Source organism: Canis lupus, chromosome 11 (genome assembly GCF_048164855.1).
Source record: "Canis lupus baileyi chromosome 11, mCanLup2.hap1, whole genome shotgun sequence".
NCBI lineage: Eukaryota > Metazoa > Chordata > Mammalia > Carnivora > Canidae > Canis > Canis lupus.
Window position 1 is genome coordinate 13,288,191 of NC_132848.1, and position 23,274 is coordinate 13,311,464.

General features: G+C 42.6%; 1 long non-coding RNA gene across 3 annotated transcripts in view; it reads right to left on the reverse strand.

Moving 5' to 3' along the window:
- Positions 1-216: 216 nt before the first annotated feature.
- The window catches only part of LOC140642520 (uncharacterized), a 34,462-nt gene continuing 11,404 nt past the window's right edge, over positions 217-23,274 (reverse strand). Inside the window, exons 3-4 of one of the 3 annotated variants that reach the window (XR_012038957.1) lie at positions 846-1,198; positions 217-390 (exon numbers count right to left, since the gene is read on the reverse strand). This is a non-coding gene — a long non-coding RNA (uncharacterized lncRNA). Of the gene's footprint in view, positions 391-413; positions 1,199-8,679; positions 9,342-23,274 lie in introns of those variants that run through there. The other 2 variants (XR_012038956.1, XR_012038955.1) reach the window with 2 other exon arrangements.

Consider the following 23,274-nt stretch of genomic DNA (forward strand, 5'->3'; position numbering starts at 1 on the left):
TTAATAACCACAAGCTTCAGGAGGAGAGGAAGAGTCTGACTCAGAATAATGATTAATTCGCAATGGCGATTAACACCTTGGAAGGTCTCAGTAGAGAAGCTAGCGGGGTGTGCAGCAGTGATGTCATCAGACTGGTTATGTCTGGGTTGAAGTGCATCAATGATGTGGGTCACGAGGTACGGAATCTCTTTTTATTTTTTATTATTTTTTTAAGATTTTATTTATTCATTCATGAGAGACACACAAAGAGAGAGGCAGAGACACAGGCAGAGGGAGAAGCAGGTTCCCTGCAGGGACCCCGACGCGGGACTCGATCCTGGGTCTCTAGGATCACACCCTAGGCCAAAGGCGGCTCTAAGCCGCTGAGCTTCCCCAGGCTGCCCGGAATCTCTATTTTTGAAAGAGAGGAAAGCCAGGAAGGTATTTTTGAGCTAAGATTGATGTCACGATTTATCTTTATAAAATAATTGGATATTGTTGTGCACCCCTGGGATCTCTGCCTCCCCCACCACACGTACTATCTCCCTTCTGATTTCTTCAGGGAACTAACAAAAGACACGCGGGGATCATAACCTATAGCTTCTACTTCTGGCTCTCCCTCTCACTTCTGTAGATTGTAGAGCAGTCCATGTGAATAACTTCAATGTCTGAATTCAAAGTCGGTCTTCAATTTGTGCTCAAAGGCCAGGAACGTGCAGGTGTTCCTGAAATGACTGGTGCGTGACTAACAATTTTTCCACGTTGGGCACAAATAAGGGGCTGCCCTCTGGCTTGTGGTTACGGCAGCTCTTCAAGGGGCCTGCCTCTGTAGTTTGCCTTCGGGAGTCAGCAAGGAGGGCACTTACCAGTCTGGTGGCCTTCTCTGCCCTCAGTCACATCGCCGGCCACACGCTGGATCAGAGTCTGTCCCCAAGACGGACCACCGAGTTTCTGGCTGAGTTAAACATTCATAGCACCTGCCAGGCAAGGTCATCAATTGTCCGGCAGCCAGCTGCCACAGTGGCAGGCCCAGCAAATGGTCACACTTTGGTTGATTTGTTGAAACTGGCAACATTGCTGGTTTGGGGAGAGGCAGTGTGGGATGTGGAGAAAGGGGTTATGGAGTCAACTCAGGCTGGGTTGGGATTTTTACTGAGCCTCCTCTCAGCTGGATTGCCTTGGACTCTTTCTTAATCTCTTTGATCTTGAGTGTCCTTATCTGTAAAATGAAGAGATAAGGAAGCCTACTTTGTAGACTGTTGCAAAGGTTTCAGATAACATATATAAAATTCGATCACAGAGCCTGGCACATAGTAGGCACTCAGTAAGAGGTAGCTAGTTTCCGAGAACCCTTCAATCCATCCTCCCATTGCTGTCGGATGATACCTTCCCCAAATACTATTTTTATTTTGCCTTTTTCTGTTGGCACTCTCCATTCCAAACATGGCTGCCTGGTCCATTCACTCTCATACAAATGATCCTGGCTTAGCCTTGCCTGGGTTTTCTCCAGCCTGGAAAGTCCTCCTCCCTTGCCTCTGTTTATCCAAATTGTTCCCATGTTTTTGTTTTCTTTTGCTTTGTTCTTTAAACCCAGCCTAAGTCCTAATTGCTTCTTTAGGGGAAGCCTGACTCATTGATCTCCCATTCTCTTTGATAAGGGCACCTGTAGGCTATGCTTCACCCTAAGTCATACCAGAATTTTTTGTGTGCTAATCATATAGAAACCCCAGTGGCAACCCTCTCAGGTCCCCTCCCTCCCTGGGAGCTTTGTGCTATCACCTTGCTGTCATTCAATAAACCTTGCTTCACTGCCCACCACTCGTCTGTCTACCTCTTCATTCTTCAGAGTGGTGTGACCAAGAATCACAGGCACCAATGGAAAAAAAAAATCCTGTGACAGATACAGTATTATCACCTTCATGTTGATTTTACTTGATGAGTAAGTACCTTCAACACACATGCTTTTGTGGGACCCAGAACACAGCTTTGAATGAAACAAAAGTCAAATCAGTTTCAAAATCTTTCCTAGAATTAAATTATAGAATCACAGAAACACCATTTTCAAGCAGTAAGTACCCTAAAAAGTGCTCTAAATCTTAACCCCTGTTATTTTACAGTTGAGAAAACTGAGAATCATAGAGAGAGATGAAATGACTTGTCCACCAGCACCAGTTTAGGTGAGATCCAGAAGGGCAAGTTGGGTTTCTGACTTCCAGGCAGTGACACAAGGGGACAGTTCCAGGAATGTCTAGCACGGAGACGTACACACAATTAAGTGCGTACTTGTGATGGTTAATTGAATGTGTCAGCTTGACTGGGCTGCCCAGATAGTCTGGTTAAATATTATTCTGGGTATGTCTGTGAGGGTGTTTCTGGATGAGATTCACATCTGAATTGGTAGAATGAGCGAAGCAACTTGCCCTCCCCAGTGGGAGTGTGTCTTATCCACTCTGTTGAGGGCCTGAATAGAACAGAAGGCCAAACAAGGAAGAATTTATCCTCTTCCTGACTGTCTTCAGGCTGGGCTGTTGGTCTTCTCCTGACTTCAGAGGTGAACTGGTACCATCAACCTCCTGTCTTCTCAGGCCTTTGGATTCAGGCTAGAGCTGCACCATTGGCTCTCCTGGATCTTGAGCTTGCCAGCTGCCATCTAGGGACCTCTCAGCCTTCATAACCACATGACCCAATTCCTTATAACAAATCATATATATAATCTCCTGTTGGTTCTGTTTCTCTCTGGAGAACCCAGACTAATACAGTACTTGGTAATGTGGAGGAATGACATCTCCACAGTTCAGTAGTGGGGAGGCACCAGATGCGTGAATCCCAGCATCCTGGAATTGAGTCCTGATTCTGACTCATATGTTTTCCACAGAGCCATGCAAACCATCTGAATCGCAGTCCTTCAGTTGTAAAACAGAAAAAGGAAATGGAGCTTGGTGTGGCTGCGGGGGAGGCCACGGTGCATAAAATCGTGGGAGAGGAGAAGCCTGAGAAGCCGCATTGAGCCGGAGCCCCCAGAGTAATAGAGGGGAAAGTTCCAGTTGCAGTGCTGAGAGGTGATCTGCTGAAGAGGAAGCTGCAGACCGCCCAAGAAAGCCTACAAAGATCTCCAAGTTTGGATCTGTCATAGGTAGTCACGCAACAAAGCCTCAGCCATGGCCATCAAACTTGCATCAAGTCGGCCTAAGGAAACTGTTCCAACTCTTGCTCCAAAAACCCTGTCAGTAGCATCAGCTTCTAATGAAGATGAAGAGAGTGAACCAGAAGAAATGCCTCCAGAAGGAAAGATATGGATGAAGACTATTGGAAGGGATACGTGAACATCAGCAAGGCCAGACCCCTTCAATAAAGGAAAGCATGGGGCAGCCCCGGTGGCTCAGCGGTTTAGTGCTACCTTCAGCCCAGGGCATGATCCTGGGGACCCGGGATCGAATCCCATGTCGGGCTCCCTGCGTGGAGCCTGCTTCTCCCTCTGCCTGGGTCTCTGGGTCTCTCAGGAATGGGTAAGTAAAATTAAAAAAAAAAAAAAAAAAAAAAAGGAAAACATGGTTTTCCTGATAGCCTCAAGCTATGGGAACAAAATATAAAATCTCATCTAGGAAATGTCCATGACCAAGACAGTTAAGTGACAGGTTTTGAAAATGAAGTGTGGGGTAGATGTAAAGTTAAAAGAAACAGTTTCCTTTTTAAAAAAATGATAGAAGACTTATCCTTGGAGCTGCCTTTTTTTTTTTTTTTTTTTTTTTTTCTTTAAGATTGAGTGGTTGGGACGCCCGGGTGGCTCAGTTGGTTAAGCATCTGCCTTCCCATTGGGTCATGATCTCAGGGTCGTGGGATCCAGCCTCGAGTCTGGGTCTGTGTTCAGTAGGGAATCTGCCTCCCCTCCCCCTGGTCTCTCTCTCTCTCTCTCTCTCTCAAATAAAATCTTAAAAAAAGATTGAGTTGTACAATAATAAATGAGAGTTTGAAATTTAAAAAAAAAAAGAAGGAAATGGGACTAGACATACATGCTTTACGACCTTACCAAGTTGACATCAGACTCTAAGACATAAAGGATATAAAGATATTTTACACATAAAAAAATACTATTAAGATCTTGTCAGCTTCTCTGAGTGACTTTTTACAAATATCACAGGAAGGCCGCACATGAGTGCTGTTGGCTTCCCAGGCTAGCATCTTTAGGAGAAAACTTTGAAAGCTGGGATATGGGTATTTTGTAAAGGATTTTATAAAATAGTTGCTCCTAATGAAGCAGCTAATAAAAATCAGACATGTGGGGCTAATCTACTTTCCTTCAGCAGAAGCACCTGGAAGCCATCTGAGGTCTTAACTGACGGAAGGAAGGACATAAGCCAGATCTTTTTGCTTATAGTAGACTTCCCTTGTCCTGAGGAGGAATACCCACGAACACTTGGAACATTTGCCTAAGTTCATACATAAGCTTTTAGAAACAGTTGATAATAAGTCTTCTGCTAGGGTTTTCGTTGTTATTTTAAAGGGATAAGATTTTTTTTTTATAGTGATGGTTTTCATTCTAGTTTATGATATTCTAAGGCATCTCCAAAATCTCTAAACCAATTACTTTTTATTTACTTTACAGTTAAAAAATAAGTAGAGCTCGCAGAGTATTCTTAGCAAATGGGTGAGATTGAAGGGCCTCAGAGTCAAACAATGCACTTGTCTGATTCCAAGAATACTGAGGATTACAGCTCAATACGGACTGAATAAAGATGTGCAACAGAGTGGATGCAAAACAGAAACACCAGGTAACAGAAAGCAGTTTGGGGAAGCACCTGGAGTTTTGGGAAGGAGGGAGCTAAGACCTACAGTATCTGTGGCTGATAGAAGTCAAGGATAATGAGGGTTCCCTCATAGGAGAAAATCCGGACTTGGCTGGAGAGAGCAGTTAGCTGTGCTCAGAAACTACCGAGTGGGGATCCCTGGGTGGCGCAGCGGTTTGGCGCCTGCCTTTGGCCCAGGGCGCGATCCTGGAGACCCGGGATGGAATCCCACGTCAGGCTCCCAGTGCATAGAGCCTGCTTCTCCCTCTGCCTGTGTCTCTGCCCCTCTCTCTCTCTGTGTGACTATCATGAATAAATAAATAAAATCTTTAAAAAAAAAAAAAAGAAAGAAACTACCGAGTGAATTCTCAGGGATCAAGTGGCAATAAAGAATGCCGTCACCGGAGAAATGGGTGATGGGTGAGGCACATCTACAGCTGGGGCTCCCGGTGCTGGCTGGACAATGAACTACCTGGGAAGATTTTTTTTAAACCATGATATCAGTCCCTCACCCCCTTAGAGTCTGATTTAATTGGTCTGAGAGCCGAAGCACTTGTGCATGTGCGTTCACACGTATGCACAGGTTGTTCTGTTTTAAAGTTTCTCAGTTAATTTTACTGGGTGCCAGCATCGAGAACCACTGGTCAAGGTCAGTTGCCACTCCTAAGAACTAACATGCTTAACTGTCATAGCTACGAGTGTTTAACTGCTATAACTGGGGTCATCCCTTCTCTAGACCAGTCCCTTCCCCCAGACAGGTACTCTAACAAAATAAGTTAATATACAGGTGCTGTTGACTCCACTCTGACCTAAGTTAAGTATCACCCTTGCACCTGCGCAAGCAGAGCCCTAAAGCTGGGCCCCACACTTCCTCTTTCTTCGCAGCACCACCTTCCTCAAATTTTCTAGTCCCCATCCGTTTCATGGGACCCAAGGCTAGACCAGGATTTGTGTGGATCTCAGTCCCCATTTCTATAATTTGGGGCACTTTCCAACACTATACCCCCCCTCCAAAGCCCTCAACCAGAGGAGTTGACCAGGTGCCTGGAAGAGCTCTGGTATCTGTACCTTTGGAGTCACCTTGGAAGCCTATGAATGGCTCCAGTTCCACAGTCCCACGTTTACAGATAGTAAACATATGGCCCTGGCCAGCAGGCATCTTTCCCCCTCGCAATCATGTGAAATTGGGCCACCAGAATGGTGCGGACTCACTGACACCAAGTAACTCAAGTTGGGCCATACACACAGGAGTGGTCCCACCCAAGAGAATCTTAACTCATTCCCTCGAAGTACATCTTTGTATCTTCCCAAGTTCTTTACACAGTTCCTTCTTTCCCCAGTTTCCCCCAAACTAAATTCCTTCTGGCACCTCGTTCTCTGCAGAGTCTGGATTTCCTGCCTCTAAATCCCCACTAATATCAGCTGACGATTATCTTGAATGCCAGCTGTAAATAAAGACCTTCCAGGTATTGGTTATTTAAGTCCCACTGATTACCTGTCTTGAGTCCTAGATACCTGGGATTCTAGATTCAGTATAAACAAATGGTATTTCCATACTTCTCTCTCCCCTCCCATCCTTTTTACCCTCTTCTCCCGTGTAAGCCAATGTTCCAAATTCAGTCTTGAACACATGTGTCCTGCCCTGGGTCCTCTGTTCAGACTTGCAGGCTTAACTGTGAATCTGCTTACATTCTGGTCCTGGCCTCCAGTCTACACTGATTGTCCTTATCAAAGGCCATAATTATGACAGATGCTGTAAAATTCTTTTTAGAGTAAGAACAAGCATCAGAATACGGACAGTCCTAGGTTTCCCAAAGCAAGTAGTAATGGGGAAAAAAGAACTGTTTTTTTGCTGAAATAACTGATATTTGCTGAAGTTATGGCCCAAGGTAGCGATGACAACAGGCAACATTTATTATTTACTCAAAAATAATTTCTGACACTAAAAACAAAACAAAACAAACAAAAAAACTTTAGTATTTACTCAGCACTTACCATGTTCCAACTACAACCCCATGAGTTGGGCATTTTATCATTATCTGTATGCTTCAGATGAGGAAACTAAGTCAAAGAGAGGCTAAATAATTCACCTGTGGTCAAATGGACAGTCCGTAGTAGAGCTGAAGTAGGAGAGCAGTCTATCTAACACAGAGTCCTGTCTGTTACCTCCTAATGAGTTTTACTCTAGAGATTTATTTATTTAGGGTACCTGGGTGACTCAGTGATTGAACATCTGCCTCCTGCTCAGGGCATGACCCTGGGGTCCTGGGATCAAGTCCCGCAGGGAGCCTGCTTTTCCCTCTGCCTGTGTCTCTGCCTCTCTCTGTGTGTCTTTCGTGAATAGATAAAATCTTTTAAAATTTATTTATTTATTTGAGAGAGAGAGAGGGAGAGAGAGAGAGGCAGGGGCAGAGAGAAAGTCTTAAGCAGACCAAGAGTCCAATTCTTTTTTTTTTTTTTAAGATTTTATTTATTCGTGAAAGACACACAGAGAGAGAGAGAGAGGCAGAGATGTAGGCAGAGGGAGAAGCAGGCTCCAGGCAGGGAGCCTAATGTGGGACTCGATCCCGGGACCCCAGGATCACACCCTGAGCCAGGGGCAGGTGCTCAACCACTGAGCCACCCAGGCGTCCCAAGAGTCTGTTTCTTAACTGACTGAGCCATCCAGGTGCCCCCTGACAAGTTTTACTTTAAAAAGGCAACTTTTCTAACACTTATACCAAACTGAATACTTAAACTGAATATTCGAAGGATGATGTTTTCCTTTTTTACTGAAGTATGCAAACCCATAGGGTCAGTGAGAATTCTCAAGAAAGAGTCTAGTGATACATGTAGAAAAATTGAAAGAAAATGAATTGTGCATTTACCTAAGAAAATTTCCAATAAACATTAGTTTTTATTATTATATAGAATGTTTAAAATATATATTAATTATTTTTATTTTAAAACTGAAATTCTGGGGATCCCTGGGTGGCGCAGCGGTTTGGCACCTGCCTTTGGCCCAGGGCGCGATCCTGGAGACCCGGGATCGAATCCCACGTCGGGCTCCCGGTGCATGGAGCCTGCTTCTCCTTCTGCCTATGTCTCTGCCTCTCTCTCTCTCTCTCTCTCTCTGTGTGACTATCATAAATAAATAAAAATTAAAAAAAAACTGAAATTCAAAAAAACTAAATAAAATAAAATTGAAATTCATCTGTGTGTCAGATGTTTTATTGTTCTGGCAACTGATGCCCATGTAAGATGAGGCTCCCAACTACTGACAAAGAAATTCAAGTATGATATTGAAGCATATCCTCATCTTCCTTCTTCTCGTACACCCACTCCCCTGTATTATCCTCCCACTTGAAGTTGGAATTAATCAAAATGTATTAAATTCTAAGATCAAGTAGCAACGGAAAAAGTGACTTATTTTTCCACGTCGGAAAGCCTGACGTTTATCTGTCCATCCACAGTAGCACATCCGGTCCAAGACAGACTCCCTCCATGATTTATTTACGTAATTTAAGGATTCCTACAAATTCCCATTACCGAGTAGTCAGTTAGGAGTTTGTTATTTTTACAATCTAAAAAAAAAAAATCCATAGTAGAATATTTAAACACACTGAAGGAGAAGAGATTCACTGACCTCTGTGGCAGATTTTAGATGATGTCATTTGTTTAGTAACATGAATAAGCACAAGAATCACTTTGGGTATAGTATAGAGAACAGAAAAGGAGCTATTTTCTCCATAAAGGGACCCTGTAGAAACAGGACCATAATCTTCTCATGGCTGATACCTAACAGTTGACCAATGTATCTAAATATGTAGATTGATTATTTCTAAATGAATATGTAATGTTATTATATTATTTTATTATTATTACATGCAGACTGATTATTTCTAAATGAATACGTAATATTATTATTATGTTTATTATGTTATTTTATTTTTGATGTAAATGTGAAGCTTTTATTTGATGTTTCAAGAAAGCTGGTGGGTGTTTTCTTGAAGTCATTTTTGGTGGATATATCATTTGAGAAGGATGATTTTATACACTTCTGGGCTCTGGCCAACATTGATAGGCTGACAACCATTGAAATCCTACTTTGATGTGGTTGCTAAGCAACGTCCCTTGCTAGAAAGGCAAATGCACTCTGTGTCTCTTACTGCCCTCTCTCGGCTGGAGCAAGATGTGCTGACTTGTTGATTGAAACAAATGGAATTGTTGATTCAGGGACCAGGCATCTATTTCTAGTAATCTAAGTGTCAAGCACTTCAGGCGGGTTACCCTCCAGAACAGCTTGGTCTTAAGAGTGGACACTAAGATGAACTGGCACCTACCACAGAACGTAGTAGTGTGTGAAAACTCCGAAAATATTTAAGGATGAACCCAGAACAACACCTGCAGATGCATCATTTCATTTCACAAACTCCCGATCTTGCAAATAAAGAGTAGAAGCTAAACTCCACGCAAATCTGAATTCAAAGTTTGTTTTTGTCCTGCGTCACCATGCTGCTTCTCCTTCATATAATCAAAGCCAATGTGGGGTCTTTCTGGCACCACATTATTTCTTCCGCCTGGAGCTCTTTCATATTCCTGGGTTAAAGAAACAACTTTGGTAACTATTCATCTTTCACAGTGGAACGCCACTAAATATTTTTTTTAACACTGGTAAAACTACAAATAGGAGATTATATAGAAGTAACAATCAGGAAAATAAAGGGAAGAATAGTTAAAAGTGGTCATCTAATGGAGTAGGGCTGGGAATGGGGCAAGAGGGAAGATAAGAGCTTTTACTTTGATTTTATTTTTTTTAAAAGAATTTATTCATTAATTTGAGCAAGAGGGAGAAGGAAAGGGAGAAGCAGGCAACCCGGGTGGCTCAGTGGTTTAGCACCGCCTTCAGCCCAGGGCCTGATCCTGGAGACGAGGGATTGAGTCCCATGTCAGGCTCCCTGCATGGAGCTTGCTTCTCCCTCTGCCTGTGTCTCTGCCTCTCTCTCTCTCTCTCTCTCTCTGTGTTTGTCATGAATAAATAAATAAAATCTTTTTTTAAAAAAGGGGAAGGAAGCAGACTCACCGCTGAGTGGAGAGCCCAATTCGAGGCTCGATCCCAGGACCCCGAGATCATGACCTGAGCCAAAGGCAGATGCTTAACCAAGACACCCAGGTGCCCTTTACTATGATTTTAGACTCTCTTGTACTGCTTAATATTTGTACCTGTGTATGTATCAGTTTTATAATTATCTTTCTAAATTTTTAAGTTTTTCATCAATACTGTAGTTCAGAGACACCTGGAGAATAATTTCTGAGCCCAGAGAATGGTAAGGTGTTGTGGTAGGTCTACTAGTTAAGGTAAGCTAGCTGCTACCATAAATTAACCCCCGCATGTATAACGGCCCAACATCATAGAAGCTTATCTCAGAGCAACGCAGTTCCAGGGGAGTGAGGTGGGGCTGGAGGAATGAATGGGAGGAGAGGGAGGGAGAGGTGGCGTGTTGCACACAGTCATCCAGGGACCCGGCCCGCCTCTGCTGTCTGTAACATATGGTTTCTAAGGTCACCTGAGGATCAACATCAAGCCAACAGAAGGGAAAAGAACGTGGAGACATATGCCTGGGAGGATATTTATGGGCCAGGCTTGGTAGTGTACACCTTACTTCTGCTCACATTCTGTTGGTTGGAACTCAGCCAGTTGGCCACACCTAACTGCAAGGGAGGCTGGGAAATATGGGCCAGCAGAGCATCCAGGAAGAAGAGAATGTGGATTTCTGGTTAGCAGGTATCAGCTCTGTCACAGAAGATAACTATACTTACTTCTAGGCTTCCTGCTTCTGGGCACCCATAATTTGGTCTACTGATTCTCAGATAAAAGCCTTCCCCCCAGAGAGGATGTAGAAGATGCTCGGGCCCAGCTCCTCAGCCCACTTTTGATTTCAGCTGACGTTGAACAGTTCCATGCTCACTGCAGTGACCCACATCAAGTGCCCTATAACTCTCAGCTCTTCTGCTTCTGGGGTTTTTCAGAAGCCACCAGAGTTCCTTCAGCCCTGTGCAGAGTAGCCCAAAAGTACGAGGAATGACCACTGTGGGCACAATCCTCAGTCAATGGGGGCTGAGTGGGTGGGTTCTAAGGCACGTATCACATGGATTTTCAAAAAGTCTCCACTGCAGTTGAGCCCCTGTCATTTGGTGGTAGCCAGCCCAGTACTGAGCCACATACGGACCTGTCCTCCTGGCCTGTGACACTCTCTGCTTGCTCCTCATTCCTGCTTCCTCGAGTCACAGTCCAAATAGACTAACTGAACTCAAGTCCGGATCCAAGGCTCTGCTTTGGGCAAGAACGACCCAGATTAAGACAGATGATTAAAACAGATGCTTCTCCTGGCCTCTCAAGAAAGGGAACTCCAGGGGTGCCTGGGTGGCTCAGTCAGTTAAGCGTGTGCCTGGGGCTCAGGTCATGACCCCAGGGTCCTGGGATCGAGCCCCATATCGGACTCCATGCTCAGCGAGGAGTCTGCTTCTCCCTCTGCGCCTCTGTCTGCCTCTCCCCCTGCTCATGCTCTCGGGCCCTCTCTCTCTAATAAAAGGGAAAAAATCTTTAAAAAAAGAAGAAAAAGAAAAGAAAGGAAACTGGGAATTGAAGAACCAATCCTGAGGAAGGACAGGGGAGGATGTGTTCTCTATTTTAGAGAATCTGTAGAGGGTATTGCTGGTGCAGCCTGGAAGCCTCCGCACCAGCTCCAGGCTTCCCCCAGACACTTGGTGACCTGCTCTCACAGCAGGCCTTGTCCTCTTGACAGAATAAGGCCCCTTTGGGGACTGCGAGAGCCACCGTCCAGGCGATTTGTTCGCAAGACACAGAAACCCTTTCAAGGTGGCTTAAGGAAAGAGTTTCATTATGAGAATTCAAGGGACTTCCAAGGAACTCCATGCAGGAAGCACAGTGGGGCCTTATGGTGACCGGAAATCGTGGAGCAGCTGTTCTCGGTCTTTCTGGGACAGCATGTTCTCTCAACTCTGCTGGATGTCGACTTCAGTCTCTGAAGTCTGGCTTCTGGGCAAGGCTTTTAGTTTCTGCTCCTCCATAGCATCATACTTTTTAAAGATTTAATTATTTATTAGAGAGAGAGAGAGAGAGCATGCATGCACGTGTGCTCACACACACATAAACACACACACACACATACATGGGAGGGTGAGGAGGAGCAGAGGGAGAGAGGGAAGCAAACTCCTCGCTGAGCACAGAGCCTGAGGCAGGGCTCAGTCCTACAACCCTGAGACCATGACCTGAGCAGAAACCAAGAGCCAGATGCTCAACTGACTGAGCCACCCAGGCCCCCCCACGGCATCTTATTTTGCGTGGCTTTGCATTAAAAAAGGAACCAACCATAGATCAAACAGAGCATAACCATAATCAAGTGTCTACCTCTGCAGCTGGGGCTTGGTGTATGTAGGGTTGGAGAGATGGAAGTCAAACTAGAAAAACAAGAGGGTTGTGGCAGGGAAATTAAGATGGATATAGTTTTGGGGTGAAACTGGGGCAGAGTGACCTCAGCGGAAGGGATCAATTTTCTTCATTAAAGGCCAAAGCAAGTTAGAAAGGGAGCCAGAGAAGATCTAGTGTAAACATCTAAGGTGGAAGGTGAAATGAAGGCTAGAGCTGGACAATGAAAGGAACCAAGGTGAGGTATAGCGCAAGTGTTGGAGAGCTGCAGGGCCACTCCGAGAAGTACATGTATCTACAGCTACGAGTGGTAAAATGCCCAAGTGCGGCTTAAACAATAAGAAAATGTGATTATGTCACATCAGAGACCTGGAGATGGGCTGTTCCAGAACTGGATCCTAAAGGAGCTTGATGATGTCAGGGCTCTGGGTTGGCTTCTCTGTCATTCTCGGGGTAAGACTGCCGAAATACCAACTATCACATGCTCCCATGTGCACGGCAGAGTTTTTCTTTGAAAGCCTCCCTTTTATCAAGAAGCAGCACTTTTCCCAGATGTCTACAGCATATGTCTCTTCAGGCACCACTGCCTAGAATGGGGTCACGTACTGAATTTCTAATCAATTACTTGCAAAGGAAAATTTCACAACAGCGGGGACTTTACTCGTTTTGTTCATTGTTGCATCTCAGAACTGAGGATATGTTTGGTAAATTTAAGGGCTCAAAAAATATTTGCTGAATGAATAGATTACCATGACTGGATTGAATCAATCTGTAATTCATCTCGTGGGGCTGGGGCACATCTTCCCTTAGCACACTCTGCCCCATAACTATACCCCACTTGGCTTTGTTTTTTTTTAATAAATTTATTTATTTATTTATTTATTTATTTATTTATTTATTTATTTATTTATTCATGAGAGACACAGAGAGAGAGAGGGGCAGAGACACAGGCAGAGAGAGAAGCAGGCTCCATGCAGGGGGCCCGATGTGAGACTCGATTCCGGGTCTCCAGGATCATGCCCTGGGCCGAAGGCAGTGCTAAACCACTGGGCCACTGGGGCTGCCCCCCACTTGGCTTTGACCCCTGTTTCACACCATGCACAAAAATCACTCTAAGGTGGATTGTCGAACTAAATAAAAAGATAAAGCAATAAAACTTCTAGAAGAAAACACAGAAAAATATGTTAACGACTACAATGATCTTGTGTCAACTTGACTAACCTGTAGTCCCCAGTCATTGAATCAGACACTAATCTAGATAGTGGCATTTTATAGATGTGATTAAAGTTCAAAATCAGTTGGCTTTAAGTAAAGGAGATATCCTAGATCACGTGGACGGACCTGATTCAGTCGGTGGAAGGCCTTCAAAGCAGAGCTCAGACTTCCCTGATGAAGGAGAAAAATACATACAGCTTCACGTTCTATGGATTTTGAACTTACCTGGAAAGTCCCCATAGCACTTGAGACAATTCCTTACAATAAAGTGCTTAATATATATCCCCAGTGGTTCTACTGCTTTGCTTGAAACTCAACTGATACCATGACATAGGGATAAGCACAGATTTCTTAGCCAGGACTCAAAAGGCATGATTATAAAGGAAAAAACTTGATAAATTGCATTTCATTAAAAGATGCCATTAAAAAATAATTTAAAAAAAATTTTAAAAAGATGCCATTGAAAGAATAAAAAGACAAGCCCTACACTGAGAGAAGATATTTACAACACATTTCTAACAAGAGACTTATGTTCAGAATATGTAAATACCTCCTACAAAGCAATAAGAAGAAAAAAAAAAAAAAAAGGAGAGGTGCCTGGGTGGCTCAGGCAGTTAAGCGCCTGACTCTTGATTTTGGTTCAGGTCATGATCTCAGGATTGTAAGATGGAGCCCTGTGTTGGGATCTGCACAGGTGTGTGGAGCTTGTTTAAGACTCTCTCCCTCTGGGATCCCTGGGTGGCGCAGCGGTTTAGCACCTGCCTTTGGCCCAGGGCGCGATCCTGGAGACCCAGGATCAAATCCCACGTCAGGCTCCCGGTGCATGGAGCCTGCTTCTCCCTCTGCCTGTGTCTCCGCCTCTCTCTCTCTCTCACTGTGTGCCTATCATAAATAATAAATAAAAATTAAAAAAAAAGACTCTCTCCCTCTGCCCACCACCCTCCCAAAATAAAACAAAGAAAGAGAAAAGAAAAAAATGAACAACCTAACTAAAAGTCGACATACGACTCCAACAGGCATTTCACAAAATAAGATAACCAAACATCCAATATGCATATGCAAAAGTGCTCAGCAATATTAATCATTAGGAAAATGTAAATTTAAGGGGCACCCGGGTGGCTCAGTCGGTTAAGTGTCTGCCTTCAGCTCAGGTCATGATCCCAGGGTCCTGGGAAGGAGCCCCGTTTTGGGCTCCCTGCTCAATGGAGAGTCTGCTTCTCCCTCTCCCTCTGCCCCTCCTCCCTGCTCATGCTCTCTATCTCTCAAATAATTAATATCTTAAAAAAAAAAAGATTCTCTCTCTCCCTCTCCTCTGCCCCTCCCCCCGACTCCCTCCTCCCCCTCACACTTTCTCTCTCTCTAAAAATAAATAAAATACTTTTTAAAAGTGTAAATCTAAAACCATAATGAAATACCACCAGACACCAACCAAAAGGACTAGGTTAAGAGAATTTACAGTGCCAAGTAATGGCAAATATAAGGAAGAACTGAGATTCTTTACATTGCTGGTGGGAGTGTAAAATGTTATAACTACTTCCTAAGCCAACTTGACAGTTTCTGCTAAAGCTAAACACTGCCAACCCTATGACAGCAATTCAGTTCTAGAAATTTACTCAAGAGAAATGAGTACCTATGCCCACAAAGAAGGTGCATAAGAATGTCCATCACAGCTTTGTGTTAGCCAAAGTGGAAGCAACTCACTGCCAATCAACAGAAGAATAGATGAATACGTTGTGGCGTGTGCGTGAAATAAAATAAAAAAAAAAATACTACACAGCGATTTAAAAAAAAGAGAACAGACTACTAGTATATGAAACAACACGAAGAATCTCATAAATATTAAACTGAGTGAAAGAAGTCAAATTTAAGAGGATACAGACTGTATTCTTTAAGTAAAGGAGAAAGTAAAGAAACTCATACAAAGTTTAAGAACAGTCAAAACTAGTTGATAATGATAGAAATGAGAATAGTGATTATCTCCCCATGGTTTGGGGTACAAACTGGGAAGAAGTAAGAGGGAATCTTTTGAGGTGCTGGGCATTTTCTACATCTTGATCTGTGTGGTGGTGACACAGGTGTATGTGTGTGCAATAATTCACCAAGATATGCACTTAGGATTGGTGCTCTTAGTGGTCTGAGAACAGAGGTTCCTGCTCTTCCTACAATAATACCTCAAGTGCAATCCTGCTGAGCTTCCAAAGAAGGAAGGTTTCAGGAGCACCCTCTTAGGACATCCATCCAGGAGGCTGGTGGAGTTAGAGTTCTGGGAGGTCAGAATTCTAGTTACTATTCCTCTTATTGTTACTTGGGTTGGTGCAGTGGTGTATAAAAGGAATGTAAAAGGATCAGATGGATTTTCTTCACATTTAAACCAGTTCCTAAAACTCAATCTCATGAACATTGTGGGAGGCCTGGGTTTTTACTATCAGAAACAATAAAGAGGAAAGATCTAGAGACATAATTATTTATGGTCAGCACAAATATGCACAAATCTCAGTTGATAACTGGGAGGCCTCCCTTTCTTCCTGCTAGTATCATCCTAAGACTACATTGAAATTTACAGTTTCTAAGGTTGGTACCCAGGAACATCTCATGTATTCCGTTTGGCTGGAAGGCTTAATTTAAATAAAGCAGCAGGTAAAGACTTTCTGCTATCAAAATTATGCAAAGCCTGTTCTAAATTACTTCCTCCAAAATATAGAGCCATCTGTTTGTTAAACATTCCATTTAAACTTTATGCCTATTTCTTCCGTAAAATATGTCAGACTAAGGATTTCTGGATTGATACTTTACACAAGATTCAATGGAGTTGCAAGCAAAAATACTCTACTATTACTTATTGGAAAGAATTATCAAAAATAATAGGTAAAGGGGATTAAGAGTACACTCACTATGATGGGCACTGAATAATGTATAGAATTATTGAATCATTATATTGTATACCTGAATGAAATATAATACCATATGTTAATTATACTTGAATTATATGTATATATTATATATATATAACAGACTATTAGTGACCTCAGGTTCTTGAAATTAAATGGGTATGGCTTTAAAACTTAAATAAATGAATTATAGAGTTGATTTTTCCTGTTTGTTTTTAACTTACCTCTCTTCTGCCTTTACTCTTTTACTCTAGGTAAAGCTTCCTAAACACAGTATTAATTCCTAGTTATTGGGGCACCTGGGGGGCTCAGGGGTTGAACGTCTGCCTTTGGCTCAGGGCATGATCCCAGAATTCTGGGATCGAGTCCCACTTCGGGCTCCCTGCATGGAGCCTGCTTCTCCTCCCTCTGCCTTATGTTTCTGCCTCTGTGTGTGTGTGTCTATCGTGAATAAATAAATAAAATCTTAAAAAAAAAAAAAAGAAAATTCCTAGTTATTGGTTCTTAGACAAAAGCTGCATTTTAACATCTTAGCAAGATTCATTATCTGACTTCAGATAGATCTAGCTCCTAGAAAACCAGATAACTATATTGAAGAGCCTAAAGCAGGACTCCCTTCCCCACACTTTCCTTTTAACTGCTCTTTGATTGATAGGAAACCATTGGGTCATCTGGAGACTTGAACTAGGAATGACTTTCATGTTCAAAACTGGGCTTGCCATGGGAGCATTATGCAGTTTTTCTATGTCTGTGGTGAGTGATTGGTAAAAGCTTCTTTGAAAATCTTCCATGCTAGGTCACTTTGTCTACATTCTATGATTTAAAAAAAAACAAAAACAAAAACTTGAAAGACTCAACTTGATTCATTTATTGAAGGCTCAGAATGTGGTCCTTAAGAAAAATCCTGTCTTGGTTATAGGTACTCCCTAGGTGGACCTTTGAAATGAGAAGGGTTGGCAGATTGCATTTTATAAAAATGGTTGCAACAATATTTCTGGTCCCACATGCTCTTCCGAACCCTGTCACTTCCCTATCAATGTCTCCTGGAGGTTTATTTCCCCTCTTTTTGAAACTGGCCAGATTTTTGTGCATGCCTCAATGAATAGAATGTTGTAGAATGTTGTAGAATGTTGCATGACCGACCTCCAAGGCTAGGTCCAAAAAGGATAATATGACTTCCATCTGGTTCTCTCTGTCTCTCTCTCTCTCTCTCTCTCTCTCTCTCTCTCCCTCTTCCTTGTGTAAGAAGTCCAGCTATCCTGAACCCATGCTGCAGGGGAAAACATGTACTGAGACTACTAGACAACTAGAGTTGCCCAAGGAGCTAGCTGTTCCAGCCCTCAGCTGATCAAACCTTCTTAACCTGGTACCAGACATGTGAGTGAGCAGGTCTTCAGATCATTCCAGCACCAGTCACTGTCTATAACTGCATGAGGAAAGCTGTGCAAGAACTGCCTAGTTGAGCCCGGTCCATCCCTATAACCACGAAAGATGATAATAATGGCCATTGTTGTTCTAAGCCACTAAGTTTGAAGATAGTTTGCTACAGCAATAGACAACCAGAACAGAGGGTAGCTAGCTATCTGTCCCGAAGGTTTTGGTTAGATGCCTCCATTGTCATAAAAGCTTGGAAAAAATCTCATCCAGTAACAATGGTATATGTTGCTCCTCTAAATGAACAAGGACCTTTCAGACCTTGAGAGAAGATACAAATTCCAGTAATTGGCTCCCAACCCTTATGAAAGGTCTGGTTCAGAGAGGCAATCTCAATGGGCTTGAAGTGTTTGAAGGGCTTGCAATCCTCTGGGTTTCCCAGATGTTTATTATTATTATTTAGCTAAAATTTTAGAAAGTTTCATCTTAAACCATGTTTTCCTGGTCTCCTATAAAATTACTTCTGGGAGTTGTGCTACAGGACAAGACGAAGTTTTCGCGCTATAAAACACAACTTTAAAAAGGTCTTATAGGTTTGCTATAAGAATATCATTGAGGACACCATTTACTACCTCACTCAATGTCTCAGACATAATCCTCCATTCCAGAAATTTATTTTAGAGCTAAGTTCCCGGAAAAGCTTGAGAAACTAGAATGTTCTGCCTTTGTAGTCAAGAGAATCATTTTTGGCCTTCATTTTTCTTCAGCAGAAAACTCAGATCTGTGAATCTGTGGCTCAGATAATTACGCGGAGCCCTATTGCTTGCATAACTCATTCTACTCCACTGACTTGTCTTTGCCTAATGCGTGTTTCTAATGATCCTGGCTTTATCTATTATTTATATTTTTCTATTTGATCGTATGTATTCTTACAAGCTTTTTCAAATCCCTGTAGAACAAGACATAATAGAAATAAAGCGAGGAGTAAATGAATATATAAGTAAATTACTCTTCTGAGACATCACCAAATTATAAACCTCCCACCGGTCTGGCTTAATGATTCATCCATTTACTTCACAAATATGGATCAAGCATCGACTATGAGCCAGGCATTGTATTAGGGAGGGTCAGAACTGAAAAGATTTTTAATTAAAAAAAAAATTTTTAAGATTTATTTATTTGAGAGAGAGAGGGAAAAAAAAAAAAGAGAGAGAGAGAGAGAGCAGCAGGAAGGGGCAGAGGGAGAGAGAGTTCCAAGCCGACTTTGTGCTGAGCACTGAGCACAGAGCCCTACATGGGACTCAACCCCAAGACCTTGAGATCATGACCTGAGCTGAAACGGAGAGTTGGTCACTTAACCAACTGTGCACCCAGGTGCCCCTGAAATGATTAAAACAACAAACAAACAAACAAAAACTACAGTCCTTGACTTCAGGGAACTAGAGTGCCTAAGGGATTCAGAAATTTGGGGCCCAAAACTGTGGAAGGAGCCTCGGTGTCCATCGAAAGATGAATGGATAAAGAAGATGTGGTTTATGTATACAATGGAATATTCCTCAGCCATTAGAAACGACAAATACCCACCATTTGCTTCGAAGTGGATGGACCTGGAGGGTATTATGCTGAGTGAAGTAAGTCAATCGGAGAAGGACAAACAGTGTATATTCTCATTCATTTGGGGAATATAAATAATAGTGAAAGGGAATATAAGGGAAGGGAGAAGAAATGTGTGGGAAGTGTCAGAAAGGGAGACAGAACATAAAGACTCCTAACTCTGGGAAACAAACTAGGGGTGGTGGAAGGGGAGGAGGGCGGGGGGTGGGGGTGAGTGGGTGACGGGCACTGAGGGGGACACTTGACAGGATGAGCACTGGGTGTTATTCTGTATGTTGGTAAATTGAACACCAATAAAAAATTATTTTATTAAAAAAAAAAGAAAGAAATTTGGGGCCCAGTAGTAGAAAGCAACAATTTGAAATAGTGACCTCTTAGAGGTTCCATTAGTCATCATCATAAAGCCAGAGCTCCTAAGCTCTTTTGGTAAATAAGTCCAGGGGCTGAGGGGAGGAAGGAAAGGGTTTGGGAAGGTAAATAAATGAATATTCACCTTTAAGTACCTGGCCAGAAACTTGAGGACACCACCATCTCAAAAACTCCTTCCAGCTCTGGAGAAATGGTTGGCCCCTCAGACCCTGGTGGCCACTTTTACACTAACCGATTCATTTATCCTCTCCGAGATCAACACTTGTAACTCTGGTTTGTGACTCGGCTGCTAGTTGCACTTCTGGCAGATTCTCTGACGCCTACTCCGGTCATCTATCTTTGCACCAGTTGGGTAAACGTTTACACCTGTCTCTCAAGACACACTAAGATCCTCCACCTTGGCAAATTCTCGGCTTCTCGGGCCAAGGATGGCAATAAATCTGATCCACCTTGTCAGCCTTAAACCTTCATTTGTTGACCCCTCATTCTTTCTGACAGCTTTACGGGAATTATTTATTTATTTTGGTCTCTATCCTTCCTAGCCAGCAGGGGGCTCTGTACTCTTGTGTCCAGGAGCCTTCCCACCCCTTGGGATATTTTGCCCTCTAGGAGAGCTGCCTCTCCCTATCCCAACATTGGCAAGTGTGGCTACTAATTCCATTACTCTAAAATCTAGATTCCAAAGAAGATGCTTGGTTTGCTAATGCAAATATTTATAAATATTTTATAATTAAATGATAAATTCCTTCTGGCTTCATGAAACTTCCAGTTCTGGGTACTTAAAAAATGAAAATAAGCCTGTTTTTCTATAAGCCCTCATCTATGGAGTTTGAACAAACTGTAGTACTCTGAACTAAATTTAAACAGGTTCAAATTTGCTTTTTTGAAATATTCATATGCTGTCTTCCATTTACTTAATAAGAGCTATGTAACTTCAGCTAATTTCCCAGCCAAATTGCTTGTCAAAAAGCGTGAGTGCTCTTCCTGGCAAAGAGTCTTCGTGGCTGCCATTTTTTTTTTTTTTTCAGCAGAATGGAAAATGGAAAAAAGATTTCCCCTTCCACATATGAAAAAATCATTTAGGGGTGACATTAGTAATTGTCCGTATCATTGGCCACTGAGCACTCTTGGCTTAATGATTGCTTGAAAAGACAGCTGCAGAATGAAACCACATTTAGGGGATAATGATCCCATGACTTCAACACAAAACCTGAAGGTTGAAGACATCCCTCGTCAATATGGTACATTTTATCCTGCTCTGGGCCTCCGTTAACATCATCTACCCTCCCTCCATCTAGAGTTTTGTCAAAGAAATATCTACCTGTGAGAATCATTCATACCAGCATGGCTGCTGCTGTGAAGGATATGGTTTGAAAAGACAATGTTTTACATTCTCCTGTCCACCTGATTGTGTACACTAAGTCTTACAGGAAGACCTCCATGCCGTGCTTCTGCAGAGAATAACCAGGTCTACCTCATAACCAAAGCATATTTTATAGGCAGCTCACTGCATTTCTCAGCCTAGAACACATTCCTCCACAGCAGAGGGTTCCACATTTGCTTTAAGCACCACCATCACCACCACCCCACCTCAGCACCATCCACTCCCCACCTTCCCCCATGGCCAACTGGCCAGTACCTGTAGAAGCTGCAAGAGAAGCTTGCAGAAAATCTACCAATCTGTCCAAAAGCAATATTTGTTTACTGCTAGTGAATACCAAGGAAATATATTAAGGGGAGGACAGCATCTATTTACTTTTCTTATGCAAATATATCACCTGCTCAGGTAAAACTGACATGACCAGCACTGGGGTTCCTCAATGTCTTCAAAAACATCGACCACATGACCTACTTTTAACAGATTGCTTTGTATTGCGAGTGCCAGAAAATGATATAAATGATTTAAAATATTTTAAACATTTATTTTTTTTTATTTAAACATTAACTGACGTAAATGATTTAAACAGCGAAAGCAAATTAGCTCATAACTCATGTAACCCAGAGGTCCAGAGCAAGGCTGGCTTGAAGAAGTTTGAAGCTGCAGTTCAAACCATGTCACTAAGGACTGGGTTTCTCTCCACATCTCCAGTCAGTGTTCACTTCATTCTGTCTCTACGCCAGGGCCCTGGGGTAGTTCTAGAATCCTCTCATGATAACAAAATGACTGCAGCGGTTCCAGCACATTCCATCACACTACAGCATCCTGGCAGATGCAAGTAGTTCCTGAAGAATGAGAGGCTTTCCTAGAAGTCTCAGCAAACATTCCTTGGGTCTCGTCAGCTATGACTAAAATACATGGCCAACCCTGAACAAACAACGTTTCTAGAAAATGAGATTAGAGCTGAGAAAAAGAACAAGATGAGAACTGGCTTTGGGGATAATGGAAACAATGTCCATAAAAACTTCCTACAATGTGTATTTACCCTGTCTTCCATTACTCCTCATACTACTTGATGCCAGAGAAAGAAAATTTTGGTCATCCTAAACTGATATAAATTTTCTTTTCGACTCAGCTGACCACTCTCCCTGGGTTATCTCATCTGCTGTCAAGGCCTTAAATAGCTTCCACATAAGAGTTGCCTCTCAGAGCAGTACCTTCAGGCCAGGAACTTTCTCTTGAATGTTAAAGAGATATGTTCAACTCAACTGGATATCTACATTTGTTTTGCTTAAAAACATTTCAAACTCTTATTTTTTAAAAAAAATAATCCTTATCTTTTAGAGATACATACTAAAATAGTTACAGAAGAAATTATATGACATTTGGGATTTGCTTCCAAGTCCTATAGTGGAGAGAGGAGGACGTGCAGGTGGAGATGAAATAACATGAAACGGTAGTTGCTGAAGCCAAAGGTGAGTATGCATGACATTATTATACTGTTCTTTCTGCTTTTGCATATGTTTGATATGTTTCATTAGAAACTTTCTAGGGGTACCTTTCCCGTTTGTGAAAGTTAAGCTATAGTTAAGCCACACAAACAGAGATGGAAAATAATACTGGCTCTACAGGTGAAAGAGTATCTCTCTTTCATGTAAAAATCTGACATATCACCCCATAGTGTCTGGGGCCCAAGTTCCTTCCATCTTATTGCTCTGCTATCCATCAATATGGTGTTCTTTTGGTTTCCAGGGTCCCAGGAGGCTCAATGTCATCACATTTTGAACAGCGAAAAGGAAAAGAGAAAAGAGTGGGTCTCACTCTTAAAGGAGTGAGACCCAGATGGGGCATGTGGGGGGCTCGGTGGTTGGGTAAGTCTCCAATTCTTGATTTCGGCTCAGGTCATGATCTCAGAGTCACGAGATGGAGCCCCGCATTGGGCCCATGTCAGGCTCCACGCTCAGGGCAGAGCCTGCTTCTCTCCATTTCCCTCTGCCCCTCCCCATGCTCTCCCTCTTTCTGCATCCAGCTCAGAGTTCACAATATCTGGGTAATTCTCAGTCCTATTTATAATGTCCATATATAATTCCTCATGGTCTGGTAGCCTATAAACTAAAAGACAAGTGATCTGTCCTCCAATCTTCCTGTTATAAATTTTGGAGCAGGAATAGGGTAGCCAATATACCTATATACTTTAAATCTATTTGAAAAAAGGAAGAATAGGAAGAAAACAACAGGCTCTAG